The 13,396-nt window shown below is 33.0% G+C and overlaps 1 long non-coding RNA gene across 1 annotated transcript in view; it reads left to right on the forward strand.

The window, feature by feature from the left end:
• Positions 1-13,396, forward strand: part of LOC102158358 — a 166,811-nt gene that overhangs the window by 131,053 nt on the left and 22,362 nt on the right. Inside the window, exon 3 of the long non-coding RNA XR_002346685.1 lies at positions 12,516-12,568. This is a non-coding gene — a long non-coding RNA (uncharacterized LOC102158358). The remainder of the gene's footprint in view (positions 1-12,515; positions 12,569-13,396) is intronic.

The following is a 13,396-nucleotide window of genomic DNA, read 5'->3' on the forward strand; positions in this document are numbered from 1 at the left end:
AATATTGTCATTTTAACAGTACTGGTTCTTACAATACAAGAACAGAGTATATCTTTCCACTGGTTTGTGTCATCTTCACTTTCTTTCATCAGTGTCTTATAGTTTTCAGAGCACAGGTCTTTTGCCTCCTCAGGTAGATTTTTTCCCTAGGCATTTTATTTTTTTTGAAGCAATAGTAAATGGGATTGTTTCCTTAATTTCTCTATCTGATCTTTTGTTGTTAGTGTATAGGAATGAAAGAGATTTCTCTGTGTTAATTTTTTATCATGGAACTTTACCAAATTCATTAATGAGCTCTAGTAGTCTTTTGGTAGCCTCTTTAGGATTTTCTATACATCGTATCAGAAAATGGTGACAGTTTTACTTATTTCTCAATTTGGATCCCTTTCATTTCTTTTTCTTCTCTGATTGCTGTGGCTAAAGCCTCCAAACTATGTTGAATAAAATTGGTGAGTGGATATCTTTGTCTTATTCCTAATCTTAGTGGAAATGCTTTCAGCTTTTAACCACTGAGAATGATGTCTGCTGTGAGTTAGTCATATATGGCCTTTATTATGTTGACATAGGTTCCTTCTATGCCCTCTTTCTGGAGAGTTTTTATCATAAGTAAATGTTAAATTTTGTATAATTTTTTTCTGCCTCTATTGAGATGGTTTTTATTCAATTTGTTAATGTGGTATATCCCTTTGATCAACTTGCAGATATTGAGAATATTTGCATGCCTGGGATAAATCCCACACATTCATGTTTTATGGTCCTTTTAATTTTTTGTTGGATTTGGTTTGCTTTTATTTTGTGGCACATTTTTGCATCTATGTTTATCAGTGATATTGGGCTGTAATTTGCTTTTTTGTGGTAACTTTGTCAGGTTTTGTTATCAGGGTTATGGTAGCCTTATAGAATGATCTTGGTAGTATTACTTCCTCTGCAATTATTTGAAAGCGTTTCAGAAGTATAGATGTTAACTCTTCTTTAAATGTTTGATATAATTCACATGTGAAATCATCTGGTCTTACACTTTTGTGCGTTGGAACTCTTTAAATCACAGTTGCAAATTCAGTACTTGTGATTGGTCTGTTAATATTTTCTATTTCTTCCTTGCTCAGTCTTGAGAGATTACACATGTCTAAGAATTTGTCCATTTCTTCTAGGTTGTCCATTTTATTGGCATGTAATTGCTTGGAGTAGTCCCTTATGGTTCTTTGTATTTCAATGGTGTCTGATGCAAATTCTCCTGTTTCATTTCTAATTCTATTGATTGGGGCACTCCCCCCCCTTTTTTTTTTCCTTGATGAATCTGGGTAAACATTTATCACTTTTGTTTATCTTTTGAAAGAAACAGCTTTTAGCTTCATTGATTTTTTTCTATTGTTTTCTTTGTTTCTATTTCATTGATTTCTGCTCTGATCTTTATGATTTCTTTCCTTCTCTAACTTTTGGATTTGTTTGTTCTTTCTCTAGGTGCTTTAGGTGTAAGGTTATGTTGTTTAACTGATATTTTTCTTGTTTCCTGAGATGATATTTAATTGCTATAAACTACCCTCTTAGAAATGCTTTTGCTGAATTCCTTAGGTTTTGAATCATTGTTCACTGCCATTTGTCTCTAGGTATTTTTTTTTAATTTTCTCTTTGATTTCTTCAGTGATCCATTGGTTATTTAGTAGCATATTGTTTATCCTCCAAATGATTGTGTTTTTTGTAATTTTTTCCCATTGATTGCTAATCTCATTACACTGTGGTTGAGAAAAATGCTTGCTCTGATTTCAGTTTTCTTCAATTTACTGTGGCTTGCTCTGTGGCCCAGGATGTGATTTTCCTAGATAATGTTCCATGTGCACTTAAAAAGAATATATATTCAGATGCTTTCAGATGGAATGCTCTATAAATATCAATTAAGTCAATTTCATCTAATGTGTTATTTAAGGCTATTTTCTTTCCCTCATCAATTTCCTGTCTGTATGATTGATCATTAGTGTTAGTGGGGTGTTAAAGTCCCCCACTATTATTATGTTACTGTCAATTACTCCTTTGAATGCATTTGAAATTAAGAGATCAACAACTTAAATCATGTATATGTAGACTACTATACCATAAATTCATGATAATTGCAAATCAAAAATCTATAATAAATACTCACATAAAAAGGAAAAAGGAATCCAAATACAGCATTAGAGATAGCCATCAGACCACAAGAGAACAAAAATGCAAATTAAAAAAAAAGAATTTCAAAAACAAATCAAAAGCAATTAACAAAATGGCAATAAGAACATACATATTGATAATTATCTTAAATGTAAATGTATTAAATGCTCCAAGCAAAAGACATAGACAGGCTGAATGGATACACAAATAAGATCCACTTCAGCTTTAGGGACACATACAGACTGAAAGTGAAGGGATGGAAAAATGAAATGCAAGTGGAAATCAAAAGGGAGCTAGAGTAGCAATGCTCGAATTAGACAAAATAGACTTTAAAATAAAGATTGTTACAAAGGACAAAGAAGGACACTATATAACAATGAAGGTATCAATCCAAGAAGTAGATATGACAAGTGTAGATATCACCCAACATAGGAACACCTTGATATACAGACATCAAGGGAAAGGACTTTTTAAATTGTTTCAGGAATAAGCAAGGGAAGGCATTTAATTTTCTTCTCAAAGGTCCATAAAATAATGTACTACATTCACTATATAAAAGAAAGTTTCTCAATATAAGTTAGTAAGAGCAAGACTTCTATCAAACTATGGCATTTTAACTTGCTTTGTTAAATAATGGAAGTTAGAGAATTTTTACATTGGGAAAAGAAACAAAAACATAAAACCCCCAGAAGATTTATTAAAGATATATTTTTAAGACAAAGATAAAAAGTAATCAGGAAGAGAGAAAGCCACACATTTGTAGAAAGCCCAGTAAATAATAGACTTTCTTTAATTTATAAAGAGAATAGAGAACAGTGGTCAAAAAAATGAGTAAACGGGATAAACTGTCAAAAATGGAGAAGATATTTGTGGAATAATTTTCGGAAAAGGAAAAATAAATGAAGAACAAGGTCAGGAACTTCACCAATTACCAGGTACTATTACAGAGGAGACAAAGCTCATGTAGTGAGCAGTGTTTTCAGAGGACAAGTGTTTGGGGATTCTGTAAGACTCAAGAACTATAAGTTGTTTTTTATATCCTGTTTTATTTTAGGTCATTTGTAACTTAAAACCTCAGATGTTAAAATATGCTTCTTATACTAAACACACAAAACAAAAATATGTATAGCAGCATTTCTTTCTTTCATTCTCTCTTTTTTTGAAGAAAGAGAAAATATTATAAGCTAGAAACATCTTGCAGTTCTTATGATAATACTGCTGTGTCCCAGGCATTTGCTATGTGCTTGAGATAATAGAGATCAACAAAACAGATGGAGTCATCTAGATGCACCATCTATGCATACCTTATTGCAGAATTCTTTGTCCATAGCAGCATTGCTCTGTGTCTATAAGAATATTTACGTTCAAGAATTAATGCTGGTTATTTTGAGCTTATCAAACTTTTGTGAGAAACTAAGTGAGAAACAGTTTCTTTTATTCTTTCCTCTTTCTCGAAAGGTACAAATCATTAAATACCTCCTTTCCCTTTCAAGGGGATGTTTTATTTTTGCATAATATGAGTTACCTTTTTTCTAGCCCCCAATGACACAGCCCTTCCTAGGAAATATTTAATAACAAAACAGATAATAAAAATAGTTTTTTTTAAATATATGAAGTACCTCCTTCTCTCAATTTCTATAACATTTAGGAGGGTATAAGCTATACTGAAATTACCAAAGATCTAAATACTGTAGTGATGTTAAAACAACAAAGTTTCCTTCTAGCTCGTGCTATACATTTACTGGGAGCAAGGAAGACCTATTCATGTCAATCACTTAAAATATCACATGTTTACCCAGAAGTGCCACCTGTTTCTTGCATTCATATTTCATTGGTCAAAGCAAGTTATATTTCCATCCAAGAGATCAAAAGCATGGGAACACGTAATCTCGCTTCAGGAAGAGCATCAGATATCTCTTTGAAAACTAATACGGACTATCACACCTGACCCTCCCGCAGAGTAAGCCCAGCATGTTTACACTGTCTCTCCAGTTACTTGCTCCCTACATGACCTTCTAATAACTGGCCTGGCCCTCAGTTTTAATAATTCATTAATTCTCCCTCTCTGGTGTACTAATCTGAGATGGTTGCTGGCTTCTCCTAAGTATATGTTTCTTCCAAATCTTTTTTTCTTGTAAGCCTAGTTCCTTTAGATTTCACTTAACAACAAAGTTCTCACTCTCTCCTTCTTTGTTTCACAAAAAAGAAACTTAAACTTCATAGCAGAGACCATGATACATATTTTACCAATTTCTGTTTGGGTTTCCCCTTCCTGGTCACAAAGGAAGACTAGATATTTTCAGATTGGGTTGGGGCTTTGTGATGAAGTTTTGGCAAATGACGTACAGGTTTCTCTTGCTGTCCAGGGAACCTTTTTTAATTCAAAAATGGTGTGAAGCAAATAAGCAGTTAACTTAGGGCACATCTTGGTAACAGTGCACAAAATAAATTGAGATAAATCTCAGATGCTCACACAATTTAAAGGAGAAACAGCTTGATGCTGAGATGCTGAGTGTAGATTCTGGGACAGGAGTTTGGTGGCTCCCCTCTCTCTCCTCCAAGTGTGTACTACCACTACAAGGGCTCACTACAAAACAAACTCTAAATGCTGCTTTCACTTTTCACTTTTTTTTTTTTTACCTAAAAGTGAAAATCCTCTTTGTATTTCTTTTCATTAGCAAAAACAGGTACTAACCTAGGTTTTTATAAGAGTAAAGAGGTATGAAGCAAACTTTCGAAAACCAGGGATACCTATATTTGCGGGACGCAAAGTATTTGGAAGCTTGATTCTAAATATCCTGTATGCATCTCCTCCTCCCTTTCTGTGGTAACACCAGAGAACAAGTGTTTATGAAAGCAACACCATAGAATGGAAGGCACCTCACATTACCATATAAGAATAAATCCAAGGAAAGCCACTACAGCTGTACTGGACACAACATGAACAATAAATCTGTGAAGTCTTCATTCAACAAAATTACAGTTCATTTATTATTATGGTGTATACTATCCTAATTGTGACAAGTAAAAGTGTGAAAATGAATCAAGAGATTTAAAAAATGGCTTCAATGATAATTCTATGGAAAAATAAGCAGTATTTTTTGGTTGAATTTAAATTATAACTTTGTTTTTAATTTAAACTTTTAAATATAAAATTAATGATGTGTTAAGATAATCAGTGTAAAAAACATAAGTTGTTAGTGTAAGGGGAAATAACATTTAAATAAAGTGTAGAAAGAGTTATTTTCCTTTATAGAAATCAAGAAACATCTAACATGCTAAAGAACTTCAGTTTATATTGAGACAGTTTATATGTATAGACTTTGCCCTATTTTCAAATTTTGTTAAAATGATTTTTCTGAGCCTAACTGATCACTGATAGCTCACAATTATTTTCTCAGCCCATTATTCTGTATGTCCTATCAAAACTCTATTATATATAGTTAATACTAAATCTGATTTCAAAGAATATGTGATAAAGAGTCTCTCGAACAAATTACAGACAGTTGCTGAGCTTGACTCAATATAGATTGAGTTCAGAAGCATCTGTGTCTCACTGCATGTACTGCGGTGTTCTGAACGATCTCATGCTCTTGTAACCCCACCATCTACAGACTTTGCCTCCACTTTCCACACATATGTATCTTCTATCCCCCAGCACTGCTTAGCACCTACAGCTCATTACAATTACCACTTAGCGTTCTCCTTGTTGAAGAACATTCTTGTATTCAAGTAACTATAACAAATTTCACTTAAAAATGATTTGTTTCCTCTTTAGCTCCTTAAATTCTAAACTGTGCTTCTATCATACAAAAATCCTCATTCTAGGATCATGTATGACCCACTCCGAGAAATATAGGAAATTTTAACCAACAACATTGTAGCTTGGGCATTGGAATTAACCGTAGAAGTCATTTAGACCAAACGCTCACACAACCATGTCCCAGAATGTGAGATCCACATTTTTCTTGAAACATTTCCAGGATGGGAACCTCAGCACTTTTTAAAGAAACCTACACTATGATTGGCAAAGTGAAATGTTTCTACTTTTTTTTCTTAATGGCCACATCTGCAGCACATGGAAGTTCCTGGGCCAGGGACTGAATCCGAGCCACAGCTGTGACCTTAACCACAGCTACAGCAATGCTGGATCCTTTAACCCACTGCAACAGGCAAGGGGTTGAACCCGTGCCTCCACAGCAGCCTGAGCCACTGCAGTCAGATTCTTAACCCTCTACACCACAATGTGAACTCCAAAATGTTTCTGCTTAATAGTTCCACCAGATTATTCAAATTCTGTCTTTGGGAAAGAAAATGACTCTTCTCCCCTGTTGTACAAAATTCATTTAAATATATTTTCGAGATAGCTTTTCTGTTTGTTTTCCCCCAAATATGTTCTCCTACAAAGTAAACAAGCATACATACAGGAATGTAGAGTTTATTTCTCTTGTTCATTCTCCATATGAAATTAATGTAAAATCCATTATAATTCAAGTTTTTTTTTTTTTTTCTTTTTTTCTTTTTAGGGCCATACCTGCAGCACATAGAAGTTCCCAGGCTAGGGGTCAAATTGGTTCTACAGCTGCCAGCCACAGCCTCAGCCACAGCAACTGGGGATCCAAGCCAGGTCAGAGACCTACACCATAGCTTGTGGCAATGCTGGATCCTTAACAGACTGCATGAGGCCAGGGATCAAACCCCCAACCTCATGGACACTAGTCGGGTTCTTAACCTGCTGAGCCACAATGGGATCTCCCTTATTCAAGTTTTTCAGTCTCACATCTGAATGATAGTGAGAGCAACGGTCATTGTGATATGATAATTATATAATGACAGCTAGATAATTTTATAGGTTTTACTTATGTGGATTTTATATATATTTTCTCACTTTGTCCTCAGAATGTTGTGTCACTAAGCTGTATTCTCCCAAAGTCATAGATGGAAGTTTTAACCACCACTGTGATGTATTTGTATACAGGCAATTAAAAGAAGTTAATTAGGATTAAATGGATTTAAAACTATACCCATACGGCAACATACACTCCAGTTATGAGAAAGTAAATATACCAATAAGTTTGTTATAAAAGTAGGAGGGAATTACTGTGATATTCCAAAGTTTAGAAAAAGTGAGAAAAGCACCCATTTTGAGAAGCAAACAATGTAAAATATGTAGGTGAGAGGGAAATAAAACAGTGAACAGGGAAGAATTAACAAAGCAGCTCATGACTCAAACATTTCGAGTTCTTAGTATGCATAACACTCCAGTTCACCAATACGGTCAGGCTATGGGTTGGTCTTATTAATGTCCTTTTGTTAACAAGAGCCATCTATTCAATGCCTTTACCCTTGAACAACAGAAAGAATTAACAGAACACTGAAACTGAATTTTACCTTTAAATATGATAGGGTTTTAAGACAAGGTTCACATTTCCAGTAATCTCTATACTTAGAATTACTCTTAGAAATTTGTTTTCCCTAGAGAAAAATTTCCTTAGACATATATTTGTTTAATATTTGAATTTGTTTTCTTATAAGGTAACTGGATACCCATATTCATTCATAATATTTCTTATTTAATTCATCATTATGCAATTACTTTTAAAAATTTGGTGGATAATATTAAATTAGAGTTTTGCATTCCATCTGTGGCATAGTCTACCACCACAGTGTTCGGTGAATAAACGTGAATTGTAACAGGAAGTGGAAGAATATGGCTAGTGCTGTTCAAGAGGAAACATGGCTGCTCCTCACCATGGTCTGGATTTTAGTCTCCTCTTCTGCACATATGTCAAGCTGTGTCGCTACCTGCTCAATTCAGATCTACTGACCTGTAAATATAATTACGTTTGATCATTAACAAATGAAATTAACTTTTAATGGGAAATTAAACTTCTAATGGGTGGCGTTACACATTATACTTTAGAAAAATAAAAATCTTTAGTAAAAGGCATGTTTAATTCCACATTGACTTCTTGTTAAATGGGCATTTTGATCCAGATGATCCTTTGGTTGCCAAGGAATGATGAAATTGCTGTATGCTAGGAGTCATTGTCTGAAATAAAATGAAAAAAATATTATATCAACTCCCTATCTTTTCCTTTGACTCATTTGATATAGGCCAGATCCTCACACTTTTCTCAATTAAATATTTAAAAATGAATTATATTTGAAGAACTTATTAAAGTAACCTTGAAATTTAATATGAGAATGTATGGAAATATATAGATAAGAACATTCTGTGATAATTAATATACTTTGTTAATTGATCATTTATTATAGGAAGTCAAAAATAAAGTTAATAATATTTCAAGTTCCAGAAAAAACAAAAAAGAGTATATAATTTTAACATGTTTAATGAAATATAATGTAAAACTTCAGTTTTATATTATCTTGTGTTTAAAGGTATATCAGTTAATTTATTAAAATAATCTTAAAATTAACACAATATTTTAAATACTCCTGAGACCAAAAATGAGAGGTCTTTGGTTTAATTCTTGTTCTTCCACCAAATAAATGAATTTGTATTTGTATAATAGTGATAGTGTAGATTTACAGGTTATTATAATTTTAGATTAATATATAACTGATAAGAAATCTTTACCATAATAAACTATTATTCAAATCATATTTAGACTTTTTAAACAGTTTTATTTTATTATTTTATTTTTTATTTTATTTTGTTTTATTTTGTTTTGTTTTATTTTATTTTATTTTATTTTATTTTTTTGTCTTTTGCCTTTTTCAGGGCTGCACTGTCAGCATATGGAGGTTCCTAGGCTAGGAGTCTGTCTAATCGGAGCCTACAGCTTCTGGCCTATGCCAGAGCCACAGCAACACAGGATCCAAGCCGCATCTGCGACCTACACCGCAGGTCATGGCAATGCCAGAGGATCCTTAACCTACTGAACAAGGCCAGGGATCGAACCCACAGCCCCATGGTTCCTAGTCAGATTCGTTAACCACTGAGCCACGACAGGAACTCCCTAAACAGTTTTAAACATATTTTCAAAAGAGATGAGTAGAAACAAGTTGATCATGTGAAGTTCCTTCTAGATATATTATCCTGTCATTATATGATAAAAATACCTTTAAATTATGTATGACCTAGAAGTTAAGTAAACATAAATTTTAATATATAATTTATTCTAGTGACTTCAAAACTTTTTATAGATTGTGATTAGAAACGTATATCCTGAACCAGTATAAAAACACACGTGTGCACACACACACACAAAATTACATATGTTAAGGATACAGAAAAAAATGTCATGCCTGAAGTATTCTATGTTCCTTCTAATCCTTATATTTTTTTATTTTTAGTTTTAGATATAATTGACACATTAGAGCAGCATTTTAGTTTTAAAATGTACAGTAAAATGGCTTATGTTTTCTTCTAGTAATTTTATGCTTTCAGTACTTACGTTTATTTAATTCACTGCAAGTTAATTTTTGTGAGTGGTATAAGGTAAGGATCTAGTTTCATTATTTTCGATGTGAATATTGAATTTTCTGAGCACTGTATTGAAGAGACTCCCTTTTCTGCAATGAATATTCTTGTCTCTCTTGTCAAATATTAATTGATGATATATGCATGGTTTTATTTTGGGACTCTTGATTCAGTTCCATTTGCTTATGTGCCTGTTTTGTGCCAGTTCCATGTTGTTTGGATTACTACAGCATTTTACAATAGGTTGATATCAGGAAGTCAAAGCTTTGGCTTCCTGCTTTGTTGTTTTACAGGATTGTCTTTTCTATTCAAGATCTTTTATGGGCCCATATAAACGTTAGGATTGTTTTTCCCACTGCTCTAAAAAATGCTATTGGAATCTTAATAGGGGTTACATTGAATCTATGCATGGCTTTGGGTAGTGTGGAGACTTTAGCAATAATAATCCAATCCATGAATAGCTTTCTGTTTATTTGTTTCCCTTCAATTTATTTCAACAATGTTTTATAGTTTTCAGTATAGAGATCTTTCACTTCCTTGGCTAAATTTAATCCAAAATATTTTATTGTTTTTGATGCTATTGTAAATGGGATGATTTTCTTTTTTTAGTAATTTAGTGTATAGAAAAGCTACTCATATTTGTGTGTTATTTTTTATCCTGCGACTTTTCTGACTTTGACTAGATTTAGCAGGGGGTTTTTTTCTGGTGGAATTTTTAGGATTTTCTATATATAAAATACATTATCTTCAAATAAAAACTATTTTACTTCTTCCTTACTAATATCCATGTCTTATCCTTGCCTAATTATTCTGGTTAGGACTTTTGGCAGTATGTTGAATAGGAGTGACAAGAGTGAGCAACCTTGTCTTGTTCCTGATTTTAGAGGAAAATCTTTCAAACTTTCACTGTTGAGTATGATGTTAGCTGTGCACTTGTCATATATGGCCTTTGTTATGTTGAGATACATTTCTTTTATATCTAATTTGTTAAGAGTTTTTATCATGAACATAATCCTTATAACATTCTCTGGATCATCACCTTCTTGTATTCTATATCATCAGGCAACATATGCCTTTCAGATTCATGTTTTTCAATCTAACATACCTTAATTTTTCATTATTACATTAACTCCATTCATAAGCAGTAGCTTCAAATGACGCATCATAATTGATCTATAAAGAAAATAATAAACTTCCATTTTCCTCTCCAGAATGTAATGAGCTTAGAAGTCATCATCCCAACCTAACAACAAATAAATATCTGAAAAATGCTTTAAAAATCAATACTTCTTACATCAATCTGAGGAGCTGGTTATGGAGTTAACCACTGCCTCTGAAACTAAAGAGAAATGTAGGTTAATACAGAGAATCACAATGTACCAGAGAAGAAACAAGCTTAAATAGCTGGGATAACCGGTATTGAGGTAGGAGAATCTAAACTGTAACTGACATACCGCTGGAGTCTCACTGTGGACAATTCTAAAAGTTAAACTCTACAGGGGGAGCTAGCCATGGGGGTGCTTCCACACTTTTGTGAGTTTTATCTCTAGTATCTCTCCCAGGTTCTCTTGAAGACTGGAGAAAATTTCCTTGGGATTCCAGCAGTAGGGAAGAAAAAGTAACCCTTTGAAAAGCACCAGGGCATGCAGTTCTTCTAAGAAGACCTCTCTCAAGAAAAAAATATTTACCAGAACCTCATATATTGGAGTTTTACCAAAGCCTAACCAAACATGGAATCAAAAAAAAAAAAAAAACTCCAATCCTCTTTAGCAATCCTGTCCTTCTTAATGATGGGGTTGGTGTGGGAAAGAAGGGGAACAAACTGAGAGTACTTGTGAAGTTCACAGTCCAGAGGCAGAGGCTCAATAAAAGACTAAGATCTAAGCATAGGAATACATAGTGCTTTCCTTCCTCCAAATATGAACAACCCATTAGTAAAAGGCTATTTACTAAGTCCCTTTTACTGAGCATGTTATGTCTGGCTTTCAGGAGAAAACTACAAGGCACCGTAAAAGGCAAAAATCAAAGTTTAAAGAGATAGTGCAAAAATTATAACCAAATTCAGAAATAGCAGGTATTTTTAAATTATCAGGCTGAGAATTTAAAACAGCTACCATGAATGTGCTAAGAGCTCTGATGGAAAAAGTAGACAACATGCAAGAACAAGTGGATAACATAAGCAGAGAGACAGAAATTCTAAGAAAGAATCAAATAGGTATGGTAGGGATTAAAAACAAAGGAATACTACCAAGGCTTTATCTAATATGGTAGTTTGAGAAATAATTAAAACAATGCTTTTAGTAAAGTAGGTTAAAACAGTATTTCAGGGAGGCATTTGAAAACACAGAACTATAGTTATTAATTATTAATTAAATATATTTAAATAAATAAGTGTTAAATTACCAGATGCTGAGAACTATAACTGAAACAAGCTTGAAAATGAATGAAATAGTAATAATTTGTAAAATAAAGTTGAAATAGCTAATGCAATAACAAATATTGTTGAATAGCTGTAAATAAATTGTAAAGTGTATTATAATTATTTACCTAATATTCATCCTTTTGAGATTAAACGTACAATATCCAGAACTAGTGCTAATGTATCTGAATATGTCTGTTTTTCATATGGAGAATTTACAATTTAAGAGAATACATGTTTTGTAGATAAAATAGGAGAAAGATCAGAAACACAAGGAAAGCATTATTCAATGCAAAAGACATGAAAAAGTTTGACCCTATTTGTTTCAATAAAAAATTTCATTCCATGGAATAGGATGCAAGCATAAAATCAACTCATCTTTAAAACAATAATGATGTTTCTCTCTGGTGTCATAAGGATTCCTGATTTAACCTAATCTAATTTTCACTACCACTTTATGACTAATGGCTAATGGGGAGCCTATTCCAATTCTTTTTTATATTACAGATGAGTAAACAGAGGCTTGGAGACCTGATATCCTGTCTAAGGTCATAGACGAAGTAAGTGAAAAAGCTGAATACAAACCCGTCATCTGACCCTAGAGCCTGTACTGCTTAAGGGCTCTTTTTATCCATGCCCCAAATCACTGCCATAAACCTACATGATGGCTGAACTCCCTCAACCTGCTAGTCTTCCTCTGAGACCATATAGTTTAAGGAAGATTAGGTATGTCTCAGGTACCTAAGGTGTGGATTATCTGGTCATTGCTGGACTAATGTTGTTCCCTAGCTTTTCTCCATACCCTATTACTCCTTTTCCTCTGACCCACTATCTACCATGCCCAGAAATAACTTAACAATTTATGTTACTCTTCCTACAGGTCTTCAGTAATTCTCATTGATCTTTAGAAAAAAAAAAACATCCAAAATCAATTTGTTCTAATGAAAATAATTGTAATGCTTTGCAAGAATGCACTTCTACAGCTATTGCAATTATATCCTATCTTCATGGAAATAATTGATTATTTCATAAACTTAAAATGGTGGAAGTCTACTTAAATGTAGATTGATACTTGTTTCTTCACCACAGAAACTTTCACATTATTGTGCACTTACTGCTACATTTCTTATTGGAGTTCCCAAGACATAAGTCATGGATGGGTGATAAACAAAGTAGTGAAGAATTAAAATATGACATATTTATTTTTAAAATTTATATTATTCACTATTCATATTATATGTGATATTCCCATATTCAATTTACATGTTAATATCATGAGATGAAAATATAAGCATTAACCGGTCTCTTTAAAAAGTGTAGCATTGTTAAGAGTCTTCTTAAAACATTACCATGGAAGGAGAAAAAAAAATAAGTATAATAATTATTAT

Source organism: Sus scrofa, chromosome 8 (assembly GCF_000003025.6).
Source record: "Sus scrofa isolate TJ Tabasco breed Duroc chromosome 8, Sscrofa11.1, whole genome shotgun sequence".
NCBI lineage: Eukaryota > Metazoa > Chordata > Mammalia > Artiodactyla > Suidae > Sus > Sus scrofa.